The 14,182-nt window shown below is 41.7% G+C and overlaps 1 long non-coding RNA gene across 1 annotated transcript in view; it reads left to right on the top strand.

The window, feature by feature from the left end:
* Positions 1 to 10,949, top strand: part of LOC143411555 (uncharacterized) — a 28,648-nt gene extending 17,699 nt beyond the window's left edge. Inside the window, exons 2-3 of the long non-coding RNA XR_013092869.1 lie at positions 1,158 to 1,210; positions 10,886 to 10,949. This is a non-coding gene — a long non-coding RNA (uncharacterized LOC143411555). The remainder of the gene's footprint in view (positions 1 to 1,157; positions 1,211 to 10,885) is intronic.
* Positions 10,950 to 14,182: the final 3,233 nt, after the last annotated feature.

Genomic DNA, 14,182 nt, shown 5'->3' with positions numbered 1-14,182 from the left:
ATTTAAAAGGTGTTTTTTAAAATGCATGCTAACACAAACATTTATTGAATACCTGAAATAGGAGTCAATTGGTTGTCTGCCATTAGTAATAGATCCAAGGTTTGGGAGGCCTGAAGTTTCTGCAGTTGGGGAGCCTTCTTTAAGAAAAATCAAGAATACAAAATGCTCTTGGGGAGAGCCCTGTGCTGATGAGAGGTTCTGAAGCCTCTGCTTCTTGGTAAACCCACCTCTGTCCGCCATGGGTGTGCTCTGGCTGGCCTAGTGATACTTCCCACTTTAGTCTTTTTTTTTTTTTTTTTTTAAATGAATGTTTCATACATAACCAAAGATTGGAGAGATTAGGACTATGATGTTCTGTAGCCAGGTACAGTGTTGCACACCTGTAATCCCAACGGCTCGGGAGGCTGAGGCCGGAGGATCAGAAGTTCAAAGCCAGCCTCTGCAACAGAGAGGTATTCAGCAACTCAGTGAGACCCTGTCTCTAAATGAAATTCAAAAAGGTCTGGGGATGTGGCTCAGTGGTTGAGTGCCCCCGAGTTTAATCCCTGGTACCCCCACACACACCCAAAAAAAACCACTATGATGTTCTGCGCATCTGTCAACCAGCTACCACAGCCATCATTGGCATCTTAGCTCACTGTGATGGATCAACCACCCATTCCTGTCCACACATACTGCATGATTTTTAAGCAAGTCCCTAATATGATCTTCTCTCTAATATATTCCAATATGCATCTCTCAATGTTAGGGACTCTTTCAAAAATATAGGAAATATTATTATCATACCTAAAAAAAAATTCCTTAAGCAGGTCAGTGTTTAAATTTCTCTAATTGTCTCAAGTATTATTTTTACAGTTGGTTCAGATCAGGAACCAAAGAAGGTATCCATCAGACCTGGTTGATACATCTCTTAAGTCTTTTTTTAATCTATAGGCTTGGCTTCTACATTTCTTGTTTTTTTTTGCAACTTATTTCTTTGGGGTGGGGGGGCTGGGTCATTTTGCCCCGTAGGGCGTCCCACAGTCTGGATCCTACTAATCGCCTTTCTGTGGCATTGCTTGCCAGGTTCCCTGTCTCACTGATGTCCTGTAAATCTTCTAGTTATATCTAGAAGCTTGTTGGAATTGGGGTTTGATTTTTTGACTAATTCTTCATAGGTGTGTGCTTCTTACAGAAGGCAGAGGATGCATTACTGTCCTTCCTTGGTCAGGTAAGTAGCCATTGCTTATCATCTCTGAACTCCTTATTTCTCAGTGTTTTCCTTTGTTTGCTAGAGTGCCTTTAGGCAGGGCTGGTGCACATTTCCGGGTACTGCCTTCCATTAGCTCCAGACCTACCTCACAGGGTTACCTGGCTGACTCTCAAAGGCACTGAGCTATTGGTAGGATTTGGAATGGGGACGACAAGGAAGTGAACAGGGAGCCTGGTCCTGATGGACTTTATAGCATGGATGATGACACAGATTAAACACCTGAGAATGACAATTAAAGAGGTGTCCTAAGTAGTATAAGTAACTCACTCCTCTAGGAGTACAGAGGACTAGAGAACAATCCACTTTGGTAGTCAGGGAAGGACTTTGACCCAAACACTGACTTGCTGCAACAGGAGTAGAATGTCCTATTGATTACTGCTCTGTTGTCCTAGTCACTAGTTGACTTCTATCCTTGGCTTCCTATTACAAAATGTCCTGTCTGTTCTCCTCCACGGTGCACGTTGGACCAAAGGTTTCATTGTCATGATTCTGGCTCCCTCTTGATCACATGCCACCTTGTGGAATAACCACAAGTTACAACACATTTTCCAACCTTGAAGGAAGGGGAAGCCATCAAACCCTCAGCTGCCGCAGGTGCAGAAAGAGTATCTGGTCTCAACATAAAAAATTTTTAAAAGGCTGTGATGTGGCTCGGGGGTTAAGCACCCTTGGGCTCAATATCCAGTAACAAATAAATAAATAAATAATAGAACTGGAAAAGCTAAAAAAAAAAAAAAAGTTAAGCCATACTTAATTTTTGTGACCTTCAATTAATTTTTTATTAATAATTTTAATGAAAAAAAATAAGTGGCCTTAATTCTTATTTTAGTTAATCAGAGAAAAGTTAAAAAAACCTATCATTACTGAGATCAAGATACATTTTACATGTCCTGTTTAGGAGGTGACCTTCCCCTGAGGAACTGGCCAATTTTACCAAGAAGTTGTTTTCTCTAAGAAGAACTATACCAAAACTTCATAAGCTTTTATAGTTGTCTATAGGCCTCAATTGCTGAGGCTGGCTTTGAACTTGCAATCCTCCTGCCTTAGCCTCCCAAGCTGCTGTGATTATAGGCATGTACCACTTTACATGGCTTTGGTTTCATTTTCATTTGCTCTGCTTTAATGGGAAAATTGAGTTTATAATCACTTTATAATGAAATAATAAACATACTTTTGTAAAATAAAAATAACACACAAGCAGTATTCTAGTTCATTTTCAGTTGAGAGACATAGGGCAAGAAGTAAAAAGAGAGATAAAAAAGAAAGGAAAAAAGTTATAATGTTCAAAAAACAGACCATGGGAAAGAAGAAAAGACAGATTAGCAGAGACATAAATGAAAATATAATCACACAATTATAAAAAAAAATTGATTTGGGCTTCTCTTTTTTTTGTTAGTATGATTAGAGGGTTCATTAATATTGTTTTCTTTCAAAGAACCAATATTGTGTGGCGTTGATCCTTTGTATTTTTTTTTAATTCTCAACTTCATTAACTTTGTGCTGATATTAAATATTTTCTGTCTTCTACCAATTTTGAAAAAAAAAATTGGTGCGTGTGTATTCTGTCAGGCACAGTACTGGGCTCCTTCATATGTGTTATAACATTCATACCTCCCACAACCCAGAGAGGACAGCAGTTATGGTCAGCGTTGGTGAACACTTACCCAGTCTCCACCTCCACCTTCTTTCTTTTCTAACAGAATCCCAATTCTGTTCATGGTGGCAAAGTTCACACTAACACTTCCCTGCTGAGACATGTCCCTTGGGGTAGGAGAGGTTGTGTGACCTGATGCTTACCAGTCTGCTAAGAGGTTCTGGGAGAGGTTTCACTTTCCTAATATAGGGACTTCTCTCTCTTCCCTTTCTTTTATCACCCTGCCTGGAATACAGAGTTAGTTAGGAAATAAAGCAGCCATCTTATGACCATGAGGAGACTGACGTGAAGGAAAAGGCTCCCAAAGAGGATCACAAGGCAGATGGAAAGAAGCAATCTTGGATATAGATGTCCCCAACTCTTCAGAATGCCACCTCTGGATTGCCTGGAAGTGGGAGAAAAAGAAAGCTTTGCTTGATTAAAGCACCAGAGTCAGCTTTCTACTGTATACTTACTATCTGATAATTGAAGATTGAGTTTCTCTTATCCAAAATACTTGGGATCAGAAATATTTTGAATTTTGAATATTTTTAGAATATTTGCATATACATAATGAGATCTCTCTGGGATGGGACCAAAGGCTAGACATCATTTATGTCTAGCATATACTTATACACATAGCCTGAAGGTAATATTATACAACATTTCGATATTTTTGTGCATGAAACAAAATCTCCTGGTATGGAACTTTCCACCAGTGGCATCATGTCAGCACTCAAAAAGTTTCAGATTTGGGGGCATTTTGTATTTTCATGTTAGAGATGCTCAACCTAAATTATCACTGCAATTCTACTTATGTATTAAGATGCTCAAGTTTAGGCAAGTTGAGAAACTAGCTGGTGTTCAATGCCTCTTCCTGTCCACTGCCTCTTCCCCACCCCTCCCCTGACACACAACTACAAAATGCATGAACCTCTCTGGACTCCCCGAGACCTCTCCTGGACAAGCCAGAAGGCCCTGTCCCTGTGTTTGACAGCCAGGCTGGGTGGGCGATCTACCCTTCTCCACGGTCATCTCTCCAAGGCGAGGGTCTTCGCACTCTTCTGCTAGCCAGAGCGTGCACTGCGGGAAATGAAGACATCGTCCCCTCCTTGCCAGACCAGTCCTCCTGGAAACCCCTCCTCTCCTGGCATGTCCCCTTACCTGCCTTTCTACTGTGGTGCCCATGCTCGCCATGTCAGCCCACGTCCAACCACACCCAGAACTTCCCTCTTAAAATAGAGCCATCTTGCTCAGCAGTTCCCCCCCAGGAATTCACAAAACCCCAATCCCAAGGGAAGTTCTGCATCACGAACTTTAATTAAGCCTAAGATGTACAACCTTTTACATTTTCACATCTCTGAAATCAGAATGTTTGTCAACAATTGGCGATTCTTATAATCATCGTGGGTCATTTTTCTTAGGCCTACCCCTCTCTAAAGTCATGATGCATCTGATGGGCACAGATGGTTTTATTGGAATATGGTGCTTAAAAGCAAAAGGAGTCTATGGTCAGATAAGTTTGGGAAATAATGGCATACATATAATTAAACAAAGTTTTTAATGCAGACCTTCTCAGAACTTTTAACATCTAAAGCACATCTCCAAGGGATTAGCTAAAATCACTTGGTCATAGAATTCTCCTTTTTGGTAGAGCACCTTCTGGTTCTAGAGTTATATGAAACATAAATTAGGAAACACCATCATTACATTCTGGGATAGTTGACGCAGGTTTGCCTGACCTCTGGACTATCTTCTGGAAAAGAAGTCTGAGAAAGCTGGTCAGAAAATACATGAACAGTGAAGTTGGCAGCCCTGAAACATGGCCTTGCATTGGAAAGGTCAAAGGCTTCACAGAGGCACCATTGAACTGAGTAAGTTATTGGAAAACAGAACAGATACTTTTAGGGGAGATCTCAGAAAGTGGAAAGTGCAATGGTTCTAAATTTCACCTATTTTGCTATTTTTATTGAAAACCTAGCCGATTTGCCTACATCCCGTCCAAAGAGATACAGGGTATGTGAGGGTCGCACCTCCTAATGCCTGGTGACTACGTCTAATCCCCAGAACCTTATAACACCGTTGGTCTCAGAAATATAAACACACCTGATGTGGCGCCTGTAAAATACCAAAAGAGGGAAGACCCAAGCTGCTAGGTAATTCTTAGTGCTTTATAAATTCCCCAGGGGTGATTCTAGTATGCACAGTTGAAGACCACAGTTTGGAGGAACTGGCTGCAGTAAGCAGGGTTTCAGCTGTGCCAGTTGGGGAAAGCTTCATTTTGCTGTTATAGTAATCAAAACCACAAGTGATAGTGGAGATGGAAATCAGGAGATGGAGGCAAGAGATATTTTGGAGACAGAATTCCCAGTGAGGAGTTTAAAAAGATAATTCAGGGTTGAGAAGTTTGAAAGAATGAGGTATCTCTGAAAAAGCTAGGATGGTGAGCGGGAGGAGCCCTGGGTTTTGGAGGGAAGACAGTTACTAGAGTTTATAGGTTGAACTTGAGCTCTCAGATGGACGTCCAAGTGGAAATGTCCAGGAGGCAGTTGGAGATGGGGACGGGTTTTAGAGGATAGAGTTATGCATTTTGAGGTCATTTGTTCCCTACTGATATTTGAAGCCTCAGAAGTCAAAAGATCATCTTTTCCATAATCAAGTACTTTTCAGGAAACCACACATTTACAAGGGCTGCAGTCAGTGTGAAGGACTGCCCACCCTCTCTCTTTCCTGTTCTGCCTCTCCCTCCTGTTTCTTCTGCCTTCTTCTCTCACGTATGTTAAACCCATCAGCATACCCAGCACCCCATCTTGAGCCTTGCCTATCTGGCAGCAACTCTGGGTGATGCCTATCCAGTGAATCAGACAAGATAGACCCTTTTTTTTATCTAGATTGTTTTTTAAAACATTACAGTTGTTCCTAGTGAACCTCACCTTTAAGAACTATTTCTTTAGTTGATTAGTGCTATTTATCAGCTGTGAGACCTGGCACAAGAGACTCTACTGTCTGAGCCTCAGTTTCCATAACTGGAAAACAAATAATCATACCAACATCTCTGGGCTATAATGAACCTTAAATGAGAAAAGCTACACCAAGTGTCAGCTAATGCCTGGGGCTAAGTAGAACCTTGATTCTACTTAGGTCTCTCTGATTTCCCTTGTCCTGCTCCACTTAACTCCCAAGCAGATCATAACTCAAGTGCACTGTCTCCAGTGTCAGGAGTGAGTCTAGACAGCCGGGAGCCACTGGGCCTGCCTATAATCCCAGAGGCTCAGGAGCCTGAGGCAGGAGGATCGTGAGTTCAAAGCCAGCCTCAGCATCTTAGCAAGGCACTTAGGTAACTCAGTGAGACCCTGTCTCTAAATAAAATATGAAAAAGGGACTGGGGATGTTGCTCAGTGGTTAAGCAAACCCTGGTACCAAAAAAAAAAAAAAAAAGTGAGTCTAGCAACAAGCAAGCAATTGGTACTTGCCCAAATGGTATGTGCAGATCAAATCTTGGCAGACCAATTTAATTAATTTTTTAAACTTAATTATTTATTTTTGCGTAGTAGGAATTGAACACAATTATATAGATGAGGAATGAGCAAGAGAAGCGATCTCTCTAGGTGGGAGCATCACCTGAGACTCCATCTCAAGTGATTTTTTTTTTCATCAATAGATACAAGGAAATAAGTGAGACTATTTTCTCTCTTCAGTGCAAGTACTAAGAGCAAATAATATCCCCGATAGGTGGCCAATCAGTGATTCAGCTTCAACCTGGAAGCATCCTGCCTGACGTCACTCATGTCAGAGCAGACCCAGGAGGAACATCTCTGTCTTTGCCCCAGTGGTGTAACTGAGAACTTCCCGATTAAGATCACGGAGGACTCCCAGTTGTAAGGTATTAGTCTATGAAGGTAGACATAGAAATCAAAATAGCATTAACTGACTGAAGAAGTGGTTCCTAAACAAGGTAAGGTTCAGAGGAATGAGGATGTGATTTAAAAAAAAAACAATCTATGTATACAAAAAGAAGGGTCAGCATTGGCTCATTCACTGGACTAGCAGCCAGGGTCACCCATAGTTGCTGCCCAGGCAAGGCTCAAGACAGGGTGCCGGGTGCCCTGATGGGTCTAACGTATGTTGGCGATCCTGGATGCTGAAATGGAGCAAATTATATTCCATGCATGTGTGATTATGTCACATTGCACCCCACTATTATGTATAGCTATTCTGTACTAATAAAAATGTTTTAAAATATATTAGAGAAAAAGACAAGGATGCCGAAGAAAAGGGGCGGGGAGACAGGCCTAGAAGATGGAGAATGGGTAGGTCAGCGTGATACCACAAAGTTCTGGAATATGTTCAGAGTGGGAGCGGGTTCATTGGAATTCAAGGTCACTTTACAGTTAACAAAGAATTTGCTGAGCATGTCGTATATGCCAGGCTCTGTATGCAGGCTAGCGGGGGAGCAATGAATGAGACATTGAGAATCCTGCCTTCCCAGGTTCTTCTCCCTTGACCCAGCCTCTTAATGTTGAAGGCCTTGTTCTGGGCCTTCTGCTGCTTCTTGTGCCCATCTGTACTTACTCTCTGGCCAACTTAATTCACTGCCAAGACTTTCCATCCATCTGCCGGTAACTCGCAAGTTCAGACTTCCATCCCAGACTCGTGTGCCCGGTTTTCTCTTTGTCCACTCAATAAAACACAAACTCAGTCCATCAATTCTTCCCTCTCCCTGCTCAAACCGGCTCCTTTCCTGGTCTTTTTCATCCCTACTCACGGCTCCAAACATGGCCAAAAGGGAGGCACTGTCCTCGATTCCTTCATCCATGTCCTGTTGCTTCAGTCCTCCAGGAGTCAGAATCCCACGGCACAGCCTGAGAACGCAAGTCCTAATGGTCTCCCATTCTAAAGATCGCTGAAAACAACTAGAACCAGAGTAGACAACTCCCTCCTTGTCCCCAGCTGTGACCTTAGTCAAACTAGCCCTGCCACCACCAACCTAAGGAGCAGACTGGGGAAGGAGAGATGGCCTTGGGGGCCTTGTGCCTTGGCAGTGGAGCCTGCCTCCCTGGCTGAGGGGAAGAGATCAATTCCACAGTGACAGGGAGGCTCTGGGGCAGTGGGCAGCAGCCTCATTCTGGAGAGGCCAGAGGCCAACACTTTTTAGGATCTGTCAGCCATACAGTGTCCACCACAACCGCCCAATACCGTCGTTGTGGTGTGAAGGCAGCTGTAGACAGTAATGAATGGGACGTGAATAAGCGAGCAAGGCTGTGTTCCAGTAAGACTTTATTTATGGGCACTTAAGCTTGAATTTCGAATGATTTTTCACATGTCACAAAATAGCATTTTTTTCTTTCGATTTTTTTTTTTCAACCACTTAAAAAAGGTTAAGAACTGAGCTATACACAAAAACAGGGAGTCAACCAGATTGGCCTCTGGGCTGTAGTTCACCAAGTCTTAATCCAAGAGGGCCACTTGCTGACACTACAGGGACCTGGTAGAAAGGGACCGTGACACCTCGTTCCCTAGTAGGTGCCTAACAAGCCGTAGGGCTTCAGGCCCACCCTGGAGTAGTCAAGGGTGGTGAGAACAGTGTGTGGGTGTTTGTCCTTTGGAGGCTGCAGACACACATGAACAGCAGGACAGGGCCTGCTTCTTTACTGGAAGTTTCTAAAGGCAGGATGACTTTGGGGGAAGCAAACCCTTGCAGCAAGAGGAACAGGACTCATCGGCATTCAATCTCTCCAAAATACTTTTGGTGCAGGGCGGTGGTTGTGCTGGGGATTGAACCCAGAGTCTTTGACATCAAAATACCCTGTGTCTTCTACATACCTGCTCTCTCTGCAATAAACTTGAACTGTAGCAACATAGTTGCAGGGATGTATTAGGGGTGGCAAGCTTATGTGTGGGTGTTCCTTTTAAAATGTCCACTATTGTTGGCGTAATGGAAAAAAAAAGTTATTCAGATAACAGAAGATTGAGCACTGATACTGGCCAACAAGGGAGGCTGCAGAATGTCTATCTTGGGATCTTTAAAACTATGAGCTACGGCCATCTGTTTTGGAGGTTTTGAGGTGAGCCCAGCCTCCCAGGAGGAGCTGGATAGATCCCAGCTGCAGTTTCCACTGTCTGTCATTACAGGACACAAAGGAGATAGATGTGCATAGGGAAGGGTGGATTCCTTTTCTCTGACAACAGACATGGTAAAGATTAACTCCCTAAATCCCTGTGTAACACTGAAAACCCAGCCAAAGAAGTTTCCTTTGAAATTGCATCTGCCTGCATAAGAGATGTGCAAAGCCTCATTTGAATATGGAAATAACTCCAATTATTTGAGTCTCTTTGATTGCTAAAAGATTTTTAAAGAGGAGCCAGGCACCATAGAACATGCCTGTAATCCCAGCAACTTTGGAGGCCGAGGCAGGAGGATCCTAAGTGCAAGGACAGACTGGGAAACTTAGCCAAAATTTAAAAATAAAAAGGACCTGGGATATAAATCAATGATAAAGCACTCCTGGGTCAAACCCTCAGTACCAAAAATAAAACAAAACAAGATTTTTGAAGATGAAAAAGAAAAGACATCCTAATATAACAAGGAATTTGTCAGAAAGGGATTGGTACAAACAAAACAATATTTTTTCCCTATAAAAGGGGTAGGCAGAGTTGGGAAATTGTGCTTGTCTTCTTAGCCTTGAGGAGATACAGAGAGATTTTCTTGGGTCATAGGTTGCTCTGCATCAGGTGGCCCCAGAGTCTCAGCTCATTGTCGCTAAGTTGAGCCATTTTCTCTCTGGTTGACAAGTTTTCCCTGGCACTAAAAATCCCTGCAAATTCAAATGTAATTGACAAATGTCATGGATGTCACAGATAGCAAAATGCAGTGTGGTTTGCTCTCTTGGGCTGACTTCAAACCACTGATTGACAAGAGCTAAACTTCAGCTTTTGCTATAAAAAATAGACCACATAATAGATTGTTAAAAATAACACAGGGATAGGTATTATATAAAATTTCCTATTTCAAAAAGGAGAAAAAATTACTAGCTATTACCTTTTCATAGCTGATTTTATTTGCAGCTCTGTGATACTTTTTATGCTATGTCATTATCAATCAAGACACCCAGATAAATTACTTAACAGAGAGGCAATAGAGAGCTGCTCATGCAACCACCCAGCTGAGAAGAGCTTCTGTCTACTCTTTTCTTTCCTGGCAGACAGAATTGTGTGGTCTACAGTTGCTCTCATGTCCATTGATCTGAAGCCGTTGTGCAAATGTTTTTGTTTTGTTTTGTTTTGGTTTTGGTTTTTTTTTTTTTTTTTGCTGGATTTCCTTCTCTTCATTGTAGCATGGATAATTATGAAAAGATGAAGAGAGAAAAAGAGAAGCATTACTTTTTATAATCATTGGTATTCATTGATCATCCAGGACATCCCTGCCTCTGAGCATGCCTAGTTCCCACTTCCAATGCCCACTTCCAAGTAGGCATTCTTCATCCCTTTCTACAGCTGTGTACACTAAACTGGAGGAAGTTAAGTCACTTGTCTGGACTCATACTTCTGGTATGAAGTGGAGCCTGGCTTCCAGCCCAGCTCTCTGCCTCCAGGCCTCGTGCTAGCCACTGTTCAGCTGCCTGGCTAAGAACATGCCCAGCGTTGGCCAAGCATTTTCCATGACTGTCCTGGTAGCGCATTCATTTGCCTTCCTACATAAACCTCTTCCCACTTAAAAAAAAAAAAAAAAAAAAAAAACAATACTACTCTTCACTATAATTGTACCATGATGAATGACCTTACAGAGGATTTTCAAACGTAAGATGTGCTATTGTTTCAATATAGCTTGTCCCCACCACAACTCACTGGAGTCCTGATTCCTCTGTGGCAGTATTGGGAGGTGGGGCCTCGTGGGAGATGTTTGGATCTTGGAGGCAGAAACCTCAAGAACGGGTTAATATCTCTCTGGTCAAATAGGTGAGATATTGCAGAAGTTCAACCCTTTTTTCTCTCTGTGCCAGACCTGCTTGTCCATCTGCTTTGCCACCCTGCATGGAACAATGAGATCCTCACCAAAAGCTGAGAAGATACCAGCACTATGTCCTTGGACTTTCCAGCCTTCAACCAGAACTGTAAGCTAAATAAACTACTTTTCTATAATTAACCGGCATCAGGTATTCTGTTATAGCAACAGAAAACAGACTAAGAGAGGATGTCTCTCACTCTCCTAACTGTTGGCAGTTTTTTTATTTCCTTCCAGTTTTCCTTTATGTGGGTTTACTGTATTTCACCACATAATCATTACAGAATTTTATGCCAATTTTTTTTTTTTTTTTTTGCAAAAACATGGGGTGTGGCTATTATCTGAAACTTTTTTTTAAAAAGGTGCCAGTATTAAAGATCATTTATTGGGTTTGGAGTTGTGGCCCAGTGGTAGAGTGTGTGCCTTGCACATGTGAGGCACTGAGTTTGATCCTCAACACCACATAAAAAATAAATAAAGGTACTATGTCCATCTACAACTAAAAATATTCATATATTTTTTTAAAAAGTAATTTATTATTAAACTGTCTCTGATGCAAGATTAGGATGCGTGGAATACTTGTGAATATATGTTAAAATTGAATAGTCCAAATGAACACACATTATTTCTTTGTGGCAGTTTAGAGAACATTTTCCCAGTGTGAAAAAAATAACCACATTGGTTGTTATTAATTTGTTCAGTATAATCAAAATATTAATCTTGAGAAAACTACTACAGGGTTGCAAAGTATGAACATAAAAATTTAATCTTCTGTGTCTGAAGATTCTGCCACACCACGATCTCGTTATCGATGAGACAGACATCCTCAGGGCCACTCAACTCCTAAACGGGCTGGTGGGCTTTTTCAAATGTACTGACAATGCGCATGTGCTGAGCATTCCAGGTTCCCCCTACCAGTGCTGGAGAAGACAAATGCACATGTGCCATGATGAATACATCACTGCTCTGTTTACTTTTTAAGTGGCCTGAGAAACAGAATAAGACCATTCAAATTCTAAGCCAAAAAAGGTATGCCGGAGGCATCCCAGTATCTGACCTCAAATTATACTACAGAGCTACAGCAACAAAAACTTCACAGTACTGGCATAAAAACAGACACATGGACCAATGGTACAGCATAGAAGACACAGAGACAAACACACATGTTTACAGTCATATGACCCTTGACAAAAGCACCAAAAACATACATTAGAGAAAATGGTGCTAGGAAAACTAGTTATTCATATGTAAAAGGATGAAACTAGAACCCATCTCTCATTCTGCACAAAAATCAACTCAAAATGGATCAAAATCCTAGGAATTTAGACCAGAAACTATGCAACTCCTAGAAGAAAATGTAGGGTCAATATTCCAGCATATGGGCACAGGCAACTGTTTACTCAATAGGAACCCCAAAGCTCAGGAAATAATGCCAAGAGTTAATAGATGGAATGGCATCAATTAAAAAGCTTCTGCACATCAAAGAAACAATTAGAAATGTGCAGAGAGAGCCTACAGAATGGGAGAAAATCTTTGCTAGTTACTCTTCTAACAGATGATAAATATCTACAATATAAAGAACTCACAAAACTTTACACTAAAAAAAATCAAATAACTTAATAAATGGGCAAATGAATTAAAAGATACTTCTCAAAAGAAGGACTACAAATGGCCAATAAATATATGTAAAAATGTTCAACATCATCAGCAATTAGGGAAATGCAAATTAAAACCACACAGACTTCATCTCACACCAATAAGAATTGCACTCATCAAGAATACAAATAATAATAAAAGCTGGATAGGATGTAGAGTAAAAGGAACATTTGTACAGTGTTGGTGTGATTGTAAATTAATACAACCACTATAGAAATCAGTATGGAGGTTCCCCAAAGAGTAGGCATGGAATCACCATAGGACCCAGCTATATCACTGTTCAGTATTTATCCTGAAGAACTAAAGTCTTTTACTACAGCAAAATTCACAAGAGCCAAACTATGGAACCAGTCTACATGTCCATTAACACATGAATGGATAAGGAAAATGTGGTATATGTACACAGTTGAGTTTTCTTCAGCCATAAAGAAAAAGGAAATTATATTATTTGCAGGAAAATGAATAAAACTAGAGAAGATTATTGTTTTAGTTTTTTTTTTTTTCTTCTGTGACTAAAGCGCCCAACCAGAACAACTGTAGAGGAGGAAAAGATTATTTGAGGACTCACAGTTTCAGAGGTCTTAGTCAATAGAAGGCCAGCGCATTCCTCAGGGCTCTAGGTGAGGCAGAACATCATGGCGGAAGAGTGTGGTAGAGGGAAGCAGCTCACATGATGATCAGAAAGCCTAGAAAGAGACTCCACTCTCCAGATACGAAATATATACCTCAAAGCTACACCCCCAATTAACCACTTCCTCCAGCCACGCCCCACCTGCCTCCAGTTACCACTCAATTAATCCCATCAGGGATCAGTTCACTAAATAGCTTAAGGCTATAACCCAGTCATTTCTCCTCCAGATCTTCTTGCATTGTCTCACATTGGAGCTTTTGGAGGACACTACATCTAAAGCATAACAATTATACTAAGCAAAATAAGTCAAACTAGAAGGTCAAGGTCATATGTTTTCTCTCATATGCAGAAGCTAGAGTGGAAAGAGGAAAGAAAGATGGGGGCAGATCTCATAAAAATCAAAGGGAGATCAATAAAGGAAAGGGATCAAGGGGTGGGAGATTGGGAGGGAGCAGGGAAGTGCTGGGGAGTGATATTGGCCATTTGTGTTCAAATGTGTAACTACAAACCCCGTCGCTATGTACAAATATAATGCACCAATTTAAAAATGTGGGGAGGGCTGGGGATGTGGCTCAAGCGGTAGCGCGCTCGCCTGGCATGCGTGCGGCCCAGGTTCGATCCTCAGCACCACATACAAACAAAGATGTTGTGTCTGCCGAAAACTAAAAAAAATATATATATATTAAAAAATTCTCTCTCTCACTCTTGTCAGATCAGTCGGGGCAGGGAATGGTCAAAGGAGGCAGATTTAAAAGGGCCGCTGAACAGGCTTTATTGAGATATCACTCCTGGCCGGAACTGGATCAGACCCACAGAGGGGACAGGGGAAGGGTCTGAGGAGAAACTGTGGAAGCTCAACCGGACTGGACTTTTATGGGGCTTACAGTAGGAAGGGAAGGGCTTGGGACAGGAAAAGGTGTTTCTAGGGTCCCTTGCCCCCTTGGAGTTGGTTAGGAGAGTTGGCTGAACTCCAGGATTGGCCAGGGGGTCCTGTTGATTGACAGGCAT

The sequence above is a fragment of the Callospermophilus lateralis genome, chromosome 12 (genome assembly GCF_048772815.1).
Source record: "Callospermophilus lateralis isolate mCalLat2 chromosome 12, mCalLat2.hap1, whole genome shotgun sequence".
NCBI classification, from domain to species: domain Eukaryota; kingdom Metazoa; phylum Chordata; class Mammalia; order Rodentia; family Sciuridae; genus Callospermophilus; species Callospermophilus lateralis.
The sequence above is the reverse complement of the archived record's forward strand: the minus strand, read 5'-3'. Positions and strand labels throughout refer to the sequence as shown.